Source organism: Somniosus microcephalus, chromosome 15 (genome assembly GCF_052327205.1).
Source record: "Somniosus microcephalus isolate GS21.2 chromosome 15, FLI_Smic_1.0, whole genome shotgun sequence".
Taxonomy (NCBI): Eukaryota; Metazoa; Chordata; class Chondrichthyes; order Squaliformes; family Somniosidae; genus Somniosus; species Somniosus microcephalus.
Genome location: NC_141001.1, coordinates 86,646,128 through 86,661,451, shown reverse-complemented (window position 1 = coordinate 86,661,451; position 15,324 = coordinate 86,646,128). Strand labels below are relative to the sequence as shown.

General features: G+C 37.0%; 1 long non-coding RNA gene across 2 annotated transcripts; it reads right to left on the bottom strand.

The window, feature by feature from the left end:
* Positions 1-1,444: 1,444 nt before the first annotated feature.
* LOC147107062 (uncharacterized) lies at positions 1,445-15,072 on the bottom strand. Of its 2 annotated transcripts, XR_015081015.1 has the most exons (4): positions 14,766-15,072; positions 5,346-5,485; positions 5,047-5,123; positions 1,445-3,317 (listed from the first exon to the last, which is right to left on the bottom strand). It is a non-coding gene; the product is annotated as an uncharacterized LOC147107062 (long non-coding RNA). The 2 variants fall into 2 exon arrangements; XR_015081014.1 differs by having other exon boundaries at positions 1,445-5,123; positions 14,766-15,058.
* Positions 15,073-15,324: the final 252 nt, after the last annotated feature.

The following is a 15,324-nucleotide window of genomic DNA, read 5'->3' as shown; positions in this document are numbered from 1 at the left end:
TCAAGCAGATCTTCTAATATACACGTACACGGAGAGCAACTAAGGCACATCATTTAACCAAATGTAGCACAAGCTACCTATTTTGGATTACAAGTAACAAAACACTAACATCAGTAAGTTTTTATCAATTACAGATTTTTTGTACAAACATACCATATACTAAAATGACAATTTCCTTTTATTACCAATTGATTAATACAATACAGTGAATTATTAATACAATACAGTGAATGTTCCCTTTCTGTGTATTTGATTAATTTCTAGTCAATGTTTATAGGTTTGGTTTCTCACCAGAATATTATTTGCATTCTTTAAAAAAATATCTAAATAATGTACTATACGTTCAGCCCATAATTTTTATCTTTTAGACAATGCAGAATGCAATATACATGATAGAGGCTCATTTGCTGCATCTATTAGAATTCTATGTTGTTCATCAAGTCTTGTACCAGTGTAAAATTCTCAATTATAATGTAAACATTGCTTAACAAGTCCAATCACTTCTAGTCAATTGTTTTACATTTAAAACAAAACATCTCAAAATGTTCCTTAAAATTCACATCACCCTATAGAAACATATTTCTATTTCATATAAATACCTGCCAATATTTACCTCAGACATCTGTGAAATATATATAAAATAGCAAGATTTTTTTCTGTATGTCTCTTTGTATTTGCTCCAAATAATGCAACCCAATCTAGTCGAAACCTCTGCTACAAAAATAACACCAAAAAATCTGATATCCCACATTGTTCCACACAATCAAAAATGTGATTGGAAAAAGTAACAAATTATTAGTTCATATCTCAGATTTATTACAAAAAATCAGTATTTTATTTGTAATCATTGGAAGTAATAAAAGCAGGTTTCTGTTTTTAATACAGATACTTGAAGGTGCCACAGATCCAGTAATTTACCTACATTTTTATAGCGCAGTGATATTTTTACTGCAGTTTTTTTTTAAGTATTAATGCACATTTGATTTGCAATGTTACACATTCGACTTAGCTTTTGACTATAAACAATGTTTTGGCTTCTGTTGAATCAATTCAATGTTTGCATCTCCCACTATTGTTTTACTAACCCAATAAACCAGTACAGTTAAATATACTTTAATAGTGGGCTACAGTAGAATATATACATAGAATTCTAATTTAAGTCTGATAGCCTTTTGTTATTTTGTTATATTTCAGTTCCCAGAATTAGCTTGAGTCAAATGTTCAGCTACAATGAAACCAATTGTCTGCAGGAAATTTTAGCTTTCATCTGCAATGTTACATACATTCTAATATTAACATTGTAATCCCTATTTAACTAATTAGAAATACTGTCTTTCTATTATAGAATAGCTTTGCTTTTTTTTCATCTGTGAATGTTTCTTTCTTGGAGTCTGAAATCTACTGTCCAATGTAAGCAGGAAAAAGTTATCAAAGCCTACACAGGGAAAAAAAACTCAAATTTAAACTCTCTATACACATATACAAAAAAACAGATGTAATTCTTTCTGCTAATACTAATGATAAAATAATATCATTTTTATATAATATTAATTTTGAGGACCACAGTTCACAGTACTGTGCTATGTGTTACACACAAATTATATACCTACAAATGATATTATGTATGGTTATGTTCTACTGTATGTAAGTCCAAGATTAAAGTATCTTTAATGCTTAAGATAAAATATTGATTACTTATTTGCTAATAAAACAATGGTTGATACAAACATTTGACAAGAGTCCCATAAAGTAAATATTTGCTTCCATCAGTTATTAAATAGGACCTGAAAGACATTTGTCTATTGATCATTTGTTTAGCTTTATATTTGGTTAAAATGGTTTACACAACTGGTAATAATTTGTATTACTTTATAAAATATTGTTTTTTAACATATGGTTCAAAGCCTTTTTACAAAACCATTATAAAAATGGGAAGTTGTTTGCCTATCTTAAAGGTAAATATGATATGTTTATCTGATGTTCTGAAATCTTTCTTATGTTTAAGATTTTATTTTATTAATTTTTATGTTTTTAAATATCTATTTTTGAGGAAAATGGAACCAGAAGAGTAACATAGATTAAGTTTGTGGCTTATATGGACAACAAGCAATTTTAACAGTATATGTTTTGAAAGAACATGTTTAAGATATTTACCAGCACCAGGTTCAAATCTATTATGTTTATAAAGATGTTCATGATAGTTTGCATAGTTTTAACACACAAAGACAGTTATCAATAATTCCCCTTCAATTTTCTCCCCATTTCTCATCTTCTCTCCTTAAAGTGGTCATATTTTGTTGGAGTATAGTTCATTGGGCTCTAGCAACCCTCCAGTACCCCATCAAAATGGTCATCCTCCATAGATTATCCAAGACAGTGAGCACCAGGAGGTCATTTGGCAATGGGGAAGGGGGCATTACAGATGTGCCCTATCCTGTACTTTCTCAATGTCAAAATACATTAACATTTTACTTGGGGACAGTGGACAGTGATCAGCAGTAGGACCCTAGTTAATTTGTTCATCTCCCTGGTTCAGGAACACTGAGGTCAATTATAGCATTAAGTCCTTTCTAAAGTCATCTATCTCAGGATTGGGTAAAAGTACAAACCTGGGATCTTCCTGGTCTGCATGGGTTATTAACAGACTGTGTGATGCATTTACCTTCTGAGCAATTGTGGAAGGATACAGATGTCATGTTTAAGATAAAATGCTGATTGTATATTATTTTAAATACAAATTTATTATACATATTAATACTACAACACATACCGTATAATGCAACTATAATATACATGCATCCTATTGTCATCTGCCTACAGGTATTTTTAATGATTATCTTTGCAATGTTAGCACTTTTAATAATAATTGAGGAGTTAATGTTATGTTTATTGTAGCTAGCACTTTATTTATGGACTCATTTAATGTAACTTTATCTGAAGAACTTATTAGCACACGTTTGGCATTCACAATATGTTAACACCAAATAAGTCAATTTTACTAAATAAAATGATGTCCACAAATATGTAACGTGGTTCTTTGAAACAAATTATTGTAAAAATGAAGTAGCATGATTTTAAAAGCATTCAACTTATTACATGCTTCTTTATCTAATTCATCAAGTATTACCATAACACTTTTGTGACATTAAGGTACTTTGTACCATACGTTTACTTTGAAAATATCTCCTTTTCAGACGATATGAGATTATTTCACCTGAAAAGGAAACCGCCCGAGTGCCTGACGTCTTAATTACATTTCCAAAATGAGTTACCTTTACTTACCTAAAATAATTTCAATTCGTCATTCCAAACGCAACCTATACAAAAAAAAACCTTTCAGATAGAATACCTGACTTTTATTATATATCTTTCTATGTCCTTTCTTTTTAACCCTTTGTCAGTCAACGTAAAAATATTAATTATGCAATGGGTACTGAAGCAAAACGTAGTTAAACGACGGCAAAGGGTTAAAATAAATAACATAAGCTTGTCAGTAACTGCAAATTGTTCAGCATAAATTTAGAAAGGTAATTACGTCATGTTATGCTGAAAGTGTTAGATTTAAGAATCGAAAGTACCTTAATAGCATATAACAAAGATAAATCAATCAATAGAAAGATAGATACAGCTGCATTCTCTGGGCGTTCTCGGCAAGTGCCCCGCCCGCAAAGGAATGCAATTACAATGTACCACCTTGGGACGTAAACAAAAAGTAATTCTCAAGAAACTTTTTCTACGATTTGTGAATCTTTATGTGGAGGGCAAGTACCTTTCTTAATTTTCTCATAGACTTTTTTTCATAATTGATAGGCGGTTACTTGACACCAATGAGAAGAATTACTTCGGAGGGGCATTTTCGTGAAGAACTTGCAGTCCAAAAAAGAAAGGATTTAATCGACTGCTCCAGCATGCAATCGACGCAAGTACGGACCCAAACTGGTTGACCTACTTTATATAGGTGCTCCTCACTAAACCTCCTATTTGTATCCTAGACAAATATCCGATAGAAACTTGGGTTTTTTTTCAGCATTTTTCAACAAATCATATGGACTCCTATCAGGCGAATTGTTAGCTAGAACTATGTTTTTTATTCATTTCATAGAAACCTGTAGAGCAATTTCGAATTACTATCGAATTTTGTTGAGGATGGTCCCAAATATTATTTATCTGGAACTCTCTTTGACTTTTCAAATCATGTAAGTTAAGACATGCAATTTGATGAAGAGGTGAAATGTGGGTAATTCGAGTTTGGAAGGGGAAGAATTCCAGTTGATATTGTCTGCTGTAGTTTCCCCCCTTCAATGTTGCCCACCCTATACCTAACAGCTAACACTGACCTTACAAAACTTAGCCGTTTGCTTACCACCACTTTAATGTAATTTGTGCTCTCTTTCTTCTTTTATCCAGCACGCTATTTGCTAGTAGCCAACTTCTTTATTTAGAAGTAATTTCCTGAATATATAGTTAGGATTTTATTTCCCTTTAACCAGGACTATGTAATATGCAGGACTATCTACCATTCTTTCCTGTTAAGTGCTTGTGGTCAAAAGGTAACAGCTACTTGATTAAGTATTTAATGGGTCACCAAATTCTAGCTGAATATCTAGTTTATTTAATCCAGAAAAGAGCAGGTATTTTATTTTAAGGGGAATCTGACTTACATCATATTTCTAATACATGGACAACACAAATAGTTTGATTACTAAGGGCCTATTCTGGGAATAATCAGGATTTTGCTCAGAACAGCTAACTTTTCAACAAAAACGTGCTGTATACATTTGCAAAACAGAACATTAACTTTACCAGGTCTCTAACTGTTTATTTAAACTAAATGCTTAAAGGGAAAAACTGATTCTACATATTCCAACTCCTTAAAGATATTTCAAAAAATCCACATGGATCTTACAAAAAGTAGTTCAATTATGTCTATCATATGTATTGTCATTATTTACCTCTTGAAACTGTATAGGAGGGGCAGCACTTTTTATAAAGTAAAACATCTTGTATGTGGAGTTGTAGGAAACTGTACCTCAAAATATGTCCTACCTTTTTCAACTGTATGCAAGGTGGTTAGTTTGCTAAAATAACTTCCTGCTTCTGATTCCTTCAGTTCATCCAAACATCTAAAAATTGCAAACAAAACAAGCTCCTTGTTTGTGTAAAATAACATTTAAGAGTTGACTATCAGATGTGTTTGATGCCAACTTGGGTAACAATTTGCTAATTCTTTATTTTATCCAAGAGCAGCAATGTACCATTTAGTTTCTGTTCTGTCTACTGTGTGAAAAAGGCTGATATTTTAATATGTACACACAAAATAATTTGTAAAAAGTATCTGTCCTTACCTGATATTTTTTTATAGGAATGTTCAGATTCTTATGTTGTCACAAAACTTCATGTACTAGTAGGGCATTTCTTCTATATGTTAATATAAGTCTTAGTATACCATGCCAAATTACCGAAGCAGGTTAGATATGAAAATATTCTGCATGGAGAGAAAAAAACATATATTAGCCAACAGCAAAGAGTAACACGTGTCCAAGATAAACTGCACATTTCTACATTTGAGCTGAATAAAATTGGTTTCATAAATGTTTATTCAGTTTTGAGATGGTTTGTTGCAAAATGTCAGATCTCCAATGTATGCAATTAAAATAAAAGACTGAGAGTTTCACTTTTTGAATTATATGATCTAACAAGAAAAAGTGATGTATTTATTTTAGGCCTATTCTGGTTAATGTAATCACAAATATCAAATGTAAATATTTCAGCAGTCTATTCAGCTGTCTACACGAAGAAATGGTTGCAATTGTTCATGGGATGTTTTCTAACTTTATGGGGAGTTAATCAGATCCTCAATTATTATAATTGCTTCATTACCTTTTACATAGGTGCATGTTGTGGTTATGGCAAGACAAGTTATTCTACGTAAACCATGTTGGTTTAGAAAGTAGAGGCTTGCTATGGTTTTGACTTCATTATCCATTCCAGATACTGTATTACAATCCTCAACTTTTTTGTAGGTCTCATCAGTTGGGCATAAACATGCAATATATTATTGAAACATCTGTAGTCTCCTTATAATGTGCGCACAATCACTCAAATAATACAGATAAAGTATTATAAATTATTAGTACTAAAAAGTAGAGTTACTTTACCAAGTCAGCTTACATTAGACTGTCACACTATTATTATCTTCACATATTAAGTTCCTCAAAATTCTGTTCTTTGTCTTATTTTCACAGCCTGCATAGAATATAACAATTTTTGCCTCAAAGTTGTATTGGTTAAAAGGGGAAAGAGGGAATAATCCAGAAACTCCTACAGTATATCAAACTAATTAAAGCATCCTACAAGTCTGGAAAAGTTTGACCCATATTGCATATCTTATCGCCCCTTGATGTAGTCATAGAGGTTTACGGTTTACGGCACAGAAGGAGGCCATTCAGCCCATCGTGTCTGTGCCGACCGAAAAAGAGCTACCTGATTAGTCCCACTTTCCAGCTTTTGGTTACAGCACTTCAAGTGCATATCCAAGTACTTTTTAAATGCAATGAGGGTTTCTGCCTTTACCACCTTTTTGGGCAGTGAGTTCCAGACCCCCACCACCCTCTGGGTGAAAAACTTCTCCTCAACTCCCCTCTAATCCTTCTACCAATTACTTTAAATCTGAAAGCCTGTTCGCTCCTCTAGCCAAGCTGTTCCAATACAGCCAATCACTAGCATCTACCTAACAATAAAGAACTTGCATTTATATAGCACCTTTCACATCCTCAGAACATCCCAAAGTGCTTCACAGCATGTTTGAAGTGCAGTCACCGTGGATTTGTAGAAAGGGCAATTTGCGCACAGCAAGGTTCCACAAACAGCAATGAGATAAATGACCAATAAGATAAAAAGGTTAAAAAATGTAGTAGTGTTGGTTGAAGGATAACTGTTAACTCGGACACTGGGAGAACTCCCCTACTTTTCTTCGAATAGTGGCCATGGGATCTTTTAGCTCCACCTGAGTGGGTTTATATGGTTAGGTCAGTGCAGTTTAGAAAATAGAGATGACCTCATCAGTGACATTACAGCTACTTCATGTTTTCCCCAATATTACTTGTCTAAATAGAAAGCACATTTCAACTCTAACTAGTTTCCAGATATCCTAACTTTTTTTTTAAATATGTGTACACCATTTGTGTAGGATAGGTTAAATAATAAAATGGAGTATTAGCTAGGTCACCTGTGGTGCATGCAGAGATAATACTATGTTAGAAAGTTATTGTTTACAAGACTGTGACATGAATGAATCATGGTAAATATCATATCCTTTAGATCTTAAAAATGGAGATAATGCTGGTTAGGCAGTTTATTCTATAGAAAGAAGGTTATTTAATGTAAATTACTTTGATAGATTATGAAGTCACGTGATCACATATCTTTTGAATACTGGAATAATATTTGGACGTGTCATTAAAATTTAGGTTCTATAAATAATATCAGCTTGAATATTAAGAATTGTTAAGACAACTACATTGTAGACACTGTATTGATTCCATGAATTTAAAAAGAAACTTAACATTCTCCTTGGATTTCTAGAAACACTAATGTTCAATATATGTGCATGCAGTTAGAAAATAAAATTGGGCTGTGAAAGGGTAATTTGTGTAATGTAGAAAAAAAAGCCCAGTTTAGAAAGTGTGGCTGCCATATTGTCATATCTGTGCAATTTTAAGCATCCTAGGCCTAAAATCTAAGGATTTTTAGAGGGTACAGGATGTAAAATTGGCAACATGGCACCACCAACTATATCAATATGCTGGAAGTTTTCCTGACCAGATCTTGACATCAGGTTCCATGGCAGACATTTCACTTCTGAAGTATCAGCCCTTACTCACGTGAAAGACAATGGACGTGAAATGTAGCTAGTTTATAAAGTTGAAAAGAATGGAATTGTAACATGATAAACTCAAGTGAAATTGTGAAAACACAACATTGTATCCTCTAAACCTGTAAAAAAAATACAAACATTCTCAAATATAACACTTGTAAATCTTACATCAATAAATATAAATACATAAGTTCTGACGAAAGGCCATCGACCTGAAGCGTTAACTCTGTTTCTCTCTCCACAGATGCTGCCTGACCTGCTGAGTATCTCCAGCATTTTCTGTTTTTATTTTAAATACATAAGTACTAAGCTACAGCACAATAGTTGTGACAAGGCGAATTGTACTGTCTCTTTAGTTCCTAGTACATGGGGGGATTTAACGAGAAAGGACGTCAGTATTATATTCAGTGAAATTGGCAAATATCTTTCTTTAAATAACTATGTGTGATATATGTTGTAAACAGTAGATATGCACCATATGATATACTGTATATATACTCTTACCTATGCTTGTGATTACTTGTATGTATATACAATTCCTACATTGCAACAGTGACTACACTTCAAACATATTTCATTATATGTAAACAGCTTTGGGATGTCCTGAGGTCATGAAAGGCGCTATAAAAATGCAAGTCCCTTTTTCATGCATTTCTCTTCTCAAAATATAAAAAAGTTCCTAATGCTTATTCAAATATATAACCTCACTATAAGTTTACAATTTCTTAGATAACACATCTTCATAATTGCTGCACAAAATGCTAATTCAGAAAGTTGATAAATTAGCTGCAGATATGGATACAAGGAGCAAAGCCTTTTCTTTCATACTAAGCTGTCTTTTCTGCATTACTTAAATCATTTTGTTGCTATAGCTCTAATCCGATGGTCTCATTTTATGAAACCAATCTCTCTAAACAACAAAGGAAAAGCTTTATCTTTTTTTAAGAAATCATAGCCCATACGTACGTGTTTATGGGTCTGCTAATGTTGATTAACATAAGAACATAAGAAATAGGAGCAGGAGTAGGCCATTTGGCCCCTCGAGCCTGTTCCACCATTCAATAAGATCATGGCTGACCTTCTACCTCATCTCCACTTTCCTGCACTATCCTCATATCCCTTGATTCCCTTAATATTCAAAAATCTATCGATCTCTGCCTTGAATATACTCAATGGCTGAGCCTCCACAGCCCTCTGCGGTAGAGAATTCCAAAGATTCACCACCCTTTGAGTGAAGAAATTTCTCCTCATCTCTGTCCTAAATGGCCAACCCCTTGTTCTGAGACTGTGACCCCTGGTTCTAGACTCCCCAGCCAGGGGAAACATCTTCCCTGCATTTACCCTGTCAAGCCCTGAGATTAAGATATGTATGAAGTCAGAATCTACAATGGTTATCTTTATTGTGGAAAAGGTGAAAGATCTTAGGGAAAAAAACAATGTTTTGCTGCAAGGGCGACTAACACCTGCGACCATTTAATAAGTAAGTTTTAAGAGGACACTGAATGATCTTAAAGAGGTTTACGTGTCACACCAAAGTTCAATGGGAATTAAAGTTTGCAGCTACATCAAAAGTGCAGCAATTTGTTAGCAGGTCATTTTTGCAATCATCCTGACTGCACAACTTCTATCAGATTTTGGAAACAACCCGCATACATAATTTTGCATTCTTTTTTCATCCAAGCTCACAATTTATTAGTCCCTATATATACAACTTCCTGTCTTGATACTCAGTAAAGGCCTAACAATGTTTTATATCTCCTACAAGTAATGTTGTTGAACTTCAGAAAGAGATTCCCAGTCGTATATTCAATGCTAATTTTCAGGATTAAACTATGTATTATTCAGAGCTCATTTAGATTGGTAATAGATACATCTATTTTCCTTGTTATGGATGCATTATATTGTTTGTTATGTTTTTCATTTTTTGAGTTGAAAGGGCAGAATTGGTCACTGAAATCTGATAGATGTTCACTTTATTTAACTTTCTTATTCAACTTCCCAAGTAATTAAAATGAAACTCGACCTACTAGAAAAAGTTTATTTTACCAAAACGTACACAATCTACATACATAGATCTTCTTTTAAGGTATCATGCTAAATGCAAACGGTCTCCCACTGTTGCTGTAATCTAAGAGCTCTATCTCAAAGCTCCTGAGCTCGGATGCACTGTGAAATGGGCATCGTTTCTGCTCCTGTTTTGCCTGAACCGTATTTAACTATCTCTTTATTTTAACAGTTACGCTGTATCGAGGGATGATAGAGCTCAATAATGTGTGGCTTTGCAGTTACAAAGGAGTTTTAAAAAGAAATACGAATGGAATACGATAGGGAGAGCATGGCACGGCCGTGCACGTTGCCTATGTATCCATGTATACTGGGACGCCCTCCTTAGCCCATTTATTGGGAAAGTTTGGAACTTTGGCTGCATTCCCCTGTTTATTTTACGTCCCTTCTTTATCTTGATTAAATAATAAGCAAAACTACAATTATTATCGTGGGACGCTTATCGTCAGGATGTGAGTGGAAGCTCTATACAGCCATTTTGTCCGGCTCTTGCACACAGCTCGTCAGCGGCAGACTCTGAACGAACTGTTTATTGATGTTGTAAAGCAGAATTGATGTTCTGGCAAAAACTTTTTTTGGGGGGTGGAAGAAGTCCATTCGCATTTATTGTGGCTGGGCTTGCTGAGCAGTGGCGTGTGTGTGTTGTGTGTGTGTGTGTCTGTGTCACATTGGGGGCCGACGGGGTGGAAAGAGAAAAGTTGGGGGTAGGGGGAACGAGGCCTGGGGAGGGTATTTTGTGCAGTTGGGAAGAAGTTGGGGCAATGCAATGGTCTCCTGTTGACACGGGCAAGCAGCTGCTGAGCAGGTCGGGGGGCTGCTCTCTCGTGCGCGGCGATAGTCCGAGTTGCCAGTTGTTGCAGCGTCTTTTGGGGCATCCTCGATGAACGCGTCCTCCGCGAATGCTTTTTGGGGTAAGGGCTTCCCGGCTACAGAGTCACATACAGCAAGCCCAGACCGCAAAAAGATTCGAGAAAGACAAATCCGCGGGCGCTGGCGGGGAGGGGGAGAAGAATCCGGCTGCTCCAGCAAAGAGAAACGGCACACACAAAAAAAAAATTCCACGGTGTCGAGAGGCGAAGATCTGGAGGTTTGCCGCTCGCCCTCTATCTTCAGATGGAGCCGTTGGTTGGCGCTCCACTCGGGTTCCCCCCATCGCTCTCCACGGCGTGTCTGGATCTACCCCCATTCATCGCCACCCTGACAAGATCCAGGCTTTTCCCCATCTCCTCCGAGGCATTGCCTCACCCATACAGTCCACTCATTTATGGAGCAGGAGCTGAGTATTCATGTTTTTTTTAACACACATATATATATAATATCGAGAGAGAGAGATGGGGAGCGGGGGAGAGATGGAAAGAGATAGATTAGAGGGAGGGAGCTAAAGATAGAGAGATATAAAGAGCGAGGGAGATGGAGAGAGAGATAGATGATGGAGAAATTGACTTAAATCCTAGCGAGGATCACGATCTTTTCCAAGTGGAGTCTGTACTGCAGACTGGTGGCGCTGCGTAAAAGAGGGTACTTGCACCCTGACCAGTAAATAAATAGAGACTGGCGCGCAAGCTCATTGGTGTCCACTGAATCGTCATCATCCAATCCCGAAAGAGCTCATTTCAGGGCCCCCCTTTCAAAAAGACACACTCCCAATTAAACAGATCTCCACAACAGACTTAAAGCTCCAGCCATTGGCGAGCCCGCGCAGCGCCAAGGATTGTCTGGGTCGCCTTCCATGCACGGCGCCTAGCCACAAAACCACAGTGAACCACGTTAGACGTGAATGGTATTGAAGGGGGTGACCAACCGCAAACTGGGTGATGTCACTGTTTGTATACATTAGCTCTGGCAGCTCACAGTCAGTACTCGCCAAGCACCAAGGAGAAAAGTCCAAAACCAGTATCTTGCTCCACCCTTGGAACTATGCACGATTGGTAGCAATGGCAACGGTGGGGCTCAGGCCATAGCAGAAGAGCAGGTGAAGTTTTAATCATTCTTAGTAACTCTTTACTGCGGCGCGCTGTCCTTGATTTGATTATATGGAATAATATGATATGCGAATATAAATATGCAAGGACGTGTAACATCAAAACGCTTTACAGCGGTTATAAAGAAAAAAACACTAATTAAACAGCTCCTCCACCGGGAGCACAATTCGCTTATCAAGGTTACCACAACAATATGACGGTTGGCTATGATACACCAACGCCACGAATATCTGCATCTCAAAAACTAATGCTCACTGTCGAGGTTACTATAACAATATGACGGTTGACTATGATACACCAATGCCACGAATATCTGCATCTACAAAACTAATGATCACAAGAACAATTCCTTTGAAAAGTCCTGATCCGACTTACCTCTTCCTTCCACTTCCAGTCTTGGATTCAGCACGTTAAAGTGTCAGCCGCAATTGTAAACTAAAATTCCTCTCACCCACAGAAAGTATATAAGTTATTATACTGTGTGGGAGGGTCACGATCTTGGTAATTAGGTATTCTAGGACCAACCTTCTCTTACTATGGAGGATAATAAAAGAAACCCGAACAGATCGCCCCGATGCACAGCAGTCTTGTTTGCAAAGTTCTGATTGGGAGTCTTTCATTTCGGGATGTATCAAGTAAGTCACGATTTTCCCTAGTTCCGAGTGAACTGTGACTGGAGCCATGACGCATCCACGCAGATTACTCACTTAACAGTCACGACTTTGAAACCATGCTGTTCCACGATCGGAGTGGAGAAATTACACCGCCACTCTGAATTATTGAATACACTAATAACCTTAGGCGAGGTTATGAGTTTCGCCAAGAACAACCAAGCACTGGGAAGGTACCTTTGGAACGCGATACTGTGAGATGGAGATTGTCATTTCCTGCACGTGTCCATTTAATGCTATATGGCCGGCTTGTAAATACGTCTATACAGCACCCAGAAAACCTCAACAACAGACCCACACAGCAACGGGCTGTTGAACATTGGCGCTGGGTTATTATACAGTGCACATTGGTGCCATGCAAACGCGGCAGGTCTGTTACAAAAGGTGGGTGTTGGTGTAGGTTAATCAGCAAGTGTTTATTTACAGAACATACTGTTGTCTGTGAATGCAGATCATATGCAGATTCTTTATTAGGTAGCGTGTATCTACGTCTCTGTAAACATGATGACTAACATGTATGCTTCATTGATGCATGCTTCTGTATCTGTATGTCCCATCCATCTCACTATCCTATCGGGGTTATCTTTCACAGTGTGTCTAATTGCATTCTGCGTACCGCAAAGCTGTCGCTAAAATGACATAGATATAAACGTAACATTATTCGCCTTTATTTAAGTTTACACCTATGCAGAGTGCGCATCCTCGCATGTACAAATGAATTTCAATTTGTTTGCCTGATGCTTACGTAGACAATCAGATCCTCGTCCATCTGTCGCAAAATTCATGCAGTCTAAACACATATAATTTATTATGCATATTGAACCAAATCAATTTACATATGTGTTTCGACTGTACATTATCCTCTGTACCTCTTCATAGTGCTGTGTTGGTAAAGAAAGATTGTGACGATTTGTTGGCGAAGTGAATGCACTCTGGGTGAAAGGGAGAGTTATTTCATTTTAAATTTGCTAATGTTACCAGTACCCACTCAATATGTTCTCTAATGTACATATTAATAATGCGATTCAGCCTGTCCTCTTCGAAGCACCGCTGTCCAGACAGGGTACTGGGTCAGATGGAGTGTGAGTAGAGGCAGTACTAGAAAGTGCAGTGCACATAGCCTTCCCATAACAACATCACTGAAATAGTGATTCCACCCACTCATCGAAACAGAATATGACTAAGAACAGCAAAGTGAGAGGGGAAGTGTGATGCACAGTGGTAAGAGCAGTAAGGGGACAAAAAAAGGATGACGTGGGAGAAGAGAGCTAAATAAAGCATCCTATAGCCTCCCATTCTACAAATCACCATCCGGCAGTGAGTTCAAAAATACAGGCGGGAAGAAATACACACTTGTAATAGTGTTAACCCACATTCACAATGGATAGGGAAAGTCAAGAGGTAGCATTGGGCACATATGACCGATGTAAAGAAAACATCAGGATATTGCAAAAGGCTAGGAAGAAAATATTTGGTGTACCTCAGTTGTTAGTATTGTTATTAAAACTTCAGAAGAGAGAAAAACTGTTGACAAAGTTGTTGCAACAGTTGCCATTTTGACCACGGAGTCCTCTCCCCATACACTTTTACACACACCTATCAACACTCCCACACACCTGGTAACATTTGTGATTCCAGCTCAGAGTGAGTGCTGTCATTGATTATTATTCGCAGTAGTAGTAGAAATGAAAAATGCATGTTGAGGATTGATATTATTTGCATTGAAGATACAGAGCAATTCTAAACTATGCATTTACAATTCAGCCATGTAAATAAAACGCCAGGGTTACATGTTGTATTTTACCCTCTTTTTCCATACTCCATACGTCCAGTCTTCTTAGGCTCTGTTCTCTACTACGTGTAATAACAAAATGTCACATTTATACTGCCTTGTCTATGGAACATATCTGGTCTGTTCAGTTTACTTACTGAAAATAAAAGACTCAACAGCGCCGACAGAGAGCGAGTTCCAACCGCTATTGATTCAAAAATTTAACATTAGGGTGATTCCCCATCTACCTGCTGCCCACCATCGAGGACGTGCATTCGCTAAATGACATATGCATGGACACGCGATGAGCAGCATTACTCCTCAGGTAAAGAAAAAAATACAATCCGCTTTTTAAATGCATTGTAAAACTTGAAATAATTGTACATGCAACTGTTACTTACCGTCGCTTAGGATTGCTCTGTTCAGGAAAAAAAAGTGTTCTAATAATTAATTTCCTGATTGAGTTGCAAACATAGCAGTCGCTTTCAGGTTCTCCTCCACCCGCGCTCTCTTTTTATACAAGTGAATCCCTCCGTCTATTTCTGGAGTGCGATCAAACCCCGCTGCTATTTTTAGCAAGTGGTCTCAAAAAAAACTACTCACAAAGGCATTTTGCTGGAACGTGACGTACGAACCATTAAATGAACATTGAGATTTTTTTTCCCCCACCATCTCTCTGCACCACTTGCATCTGACCGGCTTTAGTTACATCATTGCAGAGATTTTAAACCCAACGCCTTGTTTTTCACATTCTCGATCTTATTGCACATCTCTGGAGGTGTGTGAGTGTGTGTTGGGGGGCGTGGGGGTCTTTGCTTGTGTACCAGTAGTTTTAAAAAGATATTTATCGGTCCGCCCGCAGCAGTTCCTTTTATTCATGTGGAACCTTACACTTCTGTATAAATGCACTGCATTGCATGTTCCTATAAAGTACTTCTGGAAAACAACATTAAAAAAATA